Source organism: Chrysochloris asiatica, unplaced genomic scaffold, assembly GCF_000296735.1.
Source record: "Chrysochloris asiatica unplaced genomic scaffold, ChrAsi1.0 scaffold00565, whole genome shotgun sequence".
NCBI classification, from domain to species: Eukaryota; Metazoa; Chordata; class Mammalia; order Afrosoricida; family Chrysochloridae; genus Chrysochloris; species Chrysochloris asiatica.
Window position 1 is genome coordinate 338,234 of NW_006409083.1, and position 3,579 is coordinate 341,812.

Here is a 3,579-nt window from a genome sequence, read left to right on the forward strand (position 1 = left end):
GCTATAAATAAACGTGCTATGTAACTATCATATGAACTAGGCAGTTCTTTTGAAAAGTGAAGAAGCCTTGGTGGCACTGTAGGATAGGCACTGGACTGCTAACCATAGGGTTGGCAGTTCAAACCCACTAGAAGCGCCACAGGAGAGAAAGAAGACTTTCTGATCCCATAAAGATTTCCAGTCTCTGAAACCCTTATGCAGAATTGCTATGAGTCGGAGTCAACTCAGTGGCAGTGAGTTTGGTTTGGATTTTTGGTTTTAGAAAGTGCACTATTACAGGCGGTGGGGGAAATGGCAGACGGGAAAGTGGGAAAGGAAAAGCTGGAGAATCCACAATGAGCTGGAGTCCCCCGGAAGACCTGAAGAAGAAGCAGAAAAACCTATGAAAACTAAGACTATTTCTTCCAGCAATGGAGGGAAAAGTTCCAATCACAGCGCCGAGAAGCAACCAGCTGCAGAAGATGACTTCCCAACAAAGTCTGCAAAGATCTCCAAGTTTGGATTTTCCAAAGGTAGTCAGGTGACAAAGAAAGCATCAGCTATATCCATCAAACTTGAGTCAAGTAAACCTAAAGAAACAGTTCCGACTTTAACTCCAAAAACCCCTTGAGTAGCAGCCGTTTTTAATGAAGATGAAAATAGTGCTCTAGAGGAAATGCCTCCAGAATCCACAATGAGGATGAAGAGTCTTGGAAGGAATACAACAGCAGCAGGACCAAACTCCTTCAACAAAGGAAATAATAGGTTTTCTGATAGCCAAAAGCTATGGTTATCTCATCTTGGAAGTGTTCATGACCAAGACAATTAAACGATGTGCTTTATGTTTGGGGTGTGGGGTGAGTGTAAAGTTAAAAGCAACTGTTTCCTTTTTTAAAGAATGACATAAGACTATCTTTGAAGCTGGCTTTTTTTTTTTTTCCTTTCTTCCTTAATTAAAGATGGAGTGATACGCTAATAAATGAGAGTTTGAAATTAGAGTAATGTATGTTGTATATACAGATTTCAAGACGTTTGAAAATTTTGTAGTTTTTTATGGTTAGTTTCCAAAGGTTACAGATAATAAATCAGAAATGGTACTTTTGTAAGAATTGCATATTTTTTTAGGCACAACTACTATCACTTTGGGAGTCCTGGTGTGGCACTGTGGGCTAATGTGTCAGACTGCAAAGTCATTTGAACTGCAAGGGCAGTGGTTCAAGCTCACCAGCTACTCCTTGGAAACCCTATACAGAGTCGTAATGGGTTGGAATCAACTCTATGGCACTTAACAACAACATTATCACTTTAAGAGGGAAGCAAAAAGTTATTGTCTATTTAAACTGGTCAAAAATGCTAGCAATTTCTAACTTAACTCCATTATATAAACTTTCTGGCTCCCAGGAATAGCATTATAGAAAAGGGAGCATTATGTAATTATGTATTGTATTGGGAGGAAAAGTGTTATTGGACTTTTGACTGAAAGTAAATTTAGATAAAAATAAATACAGCTCTTTGTTCTTATGGGCTTTTTTTTTTTTTTTTTTTTAGTTTTAAGTCATGGAATAGTCTTTGCATTGCTATCAGTAGATATGGATGCTTAGCTCTTTAACCATTTTTAAAATTTTTATGTAAATTGTTTGAGCATTTGAAATTGCTCACTGCACCTTAATGGGTCATGTCTACCTTAAGTATTCTTTAAAGAACAACCATTGGTTACAAAACTAAAAATCAGTATTTTGAATGTGCTTCTCTTGGTTTCTGTTGTTAACTAGTTTTGAAAGCATTTCCACCAGAACTTGAAGAAGCTGTTTCTTTTAAAATACAGACCACCACCAAAAATATTGTTTCAGTATTTGGCTGCTTTTATTTTGTAAAAGGTGTGACCACCCAAAAATGAAATTAATAATTTCATGAATGAGAAGATATATGTATTGACCAATAGCCTCTCAAAAGCACATTTTAGATTTTGAAAAGAGAAGAAAAGAAAATGCATCTTCAAACATGTTGTAGAATCTCTGACACCTTGTTCTGTGTGTTGTTGGGGCTTGGGATAATTTTTGTTTTTGATGTTTTTTATTGTATGCTGTTGTTGTTAAGTGATGTAGAGTCGGTTCTGACCCATAATGACTCTGTGTAGGGTTTCTGAGGAGTGGCTAGTGAGCTTGAACTGCTGTCCTTGTAGTTCAAACCAACTTTGCAGTTTAGTGCATTAGCATCTAGTACCACACAACATTTTTTCTTAATGTGACAGTTAGACACATCGTTAAAAGCATAGTCACAAACAAAAAAACCCCAAAATATAGTGATTTCCTTGAAATGTTAAATTTGGAGGATGTTTCAGAAATTTTTATTGGTGGTAACTGCTTACTGAGCTCTTTTAATGGTTAATAACTCCAGAGAAGCAGCCAGACTATTGTATATTCCTAATACTTTGCTCATTTGCATTTAAGTTTAGAATAAGTCTCAAGTAAACAGTGGAAATGTATATAGAACTATTGTTGTTGTTGTGAAGTGCCATTGAGTCAGTTCCAACCCATAGAAACCCTGTATAGGATTACCAAGGAACAGCTGGTGAGCTTGAACCACTGACCTCCTGGTTCAAATGGCTTTGGAGTCTGGCGCATTAACCCGCAGAGCCACACCAGGACTCTATGCAGAACCCTTAGTTCTTACTAAACATGATTTAATGATAATGTTGTTGTTGTTGTTAAGTGCCTTCGAGTTGGTTCCGACACATAGCGACCCTGTACAGGGTTTCCGAGGGTGTAAATCCTTGCGGGAGTAGCAAGCCTCATCTTTCTCCCACGGAGTGACTGGTAGTTTCGAACCGCTGACCTTAAGGTTCGCAGCCCGATTCATAACCACTACGCTACCAGAGCTCCCTAAGATACCAAAATTTAACTTTACTTTTCTTTAATGTAGGCTTACTTTCCAAATGTGTTCACTTTCCTGTTTAGGTTAAGAGAGTAACTATCCTTCTCCTGCATATTATTTTCTTGATCCAAATGAAATATTTACCTAAGGTCAAGATGGGAGATAGAAATGACTGAGCTTAATGTCTTTACTGAAAAGATCAATAAATTGTCAAACTCAAAAAAAAAAAAAAAAAGAGAGAAACAAAAGTGCACTGTAGAAAAAATATTTATTTTGACTGATATGACAAAGCTTTTAAAAGCAACATTATTTATGGATAAGCAGTTATGAAAGCATAATTTTGGCCTCTGGCTGGTATTATTGAATTAAATAATACTATTTCTTCAAGGAACTCACTCTGATTTGACTTAATAAAAAGTTGTTCCTGTGATATGCCATGGAGTCGGTTCTGACTTATAGTGACCCTGTACAGGATTTCTGAGGCTGTAAATGTTTACGGGAGCAGAAAGCCTCATCTTTCTCCCACGAAACAGCTGGTAGCCTCGAACTGCTGACTGTGAGGTTCACGGGCCAATTCATAACCACTATGCTACCAGATCTCCTTAAGTAGTTGATGTTAATTGCTGTTGAGTCAGTTCTGACTCATGTTGTTGTTGTTGTTAGGTGATATCGAGTTGGTATGAACACATAGCAACCCTATCTATGCACAATAGAATGAAACATTTC

The 3,579-nt window shown here is 37.3% G+C and overlaps 1 pseudogene; it reads left to right on the plus strand.

Annotated features, from left to right (window-relative positions):
• The first annotated feature begins 291 nt into the window (after positions 1 to 291).
• Positions 292 to 808, plus strand: LOC102842860 (annotated as a pseudogene).
• The last annotated feature ends 2,771 nt before the right edge of the window (positions 809 to 3,579 follow it).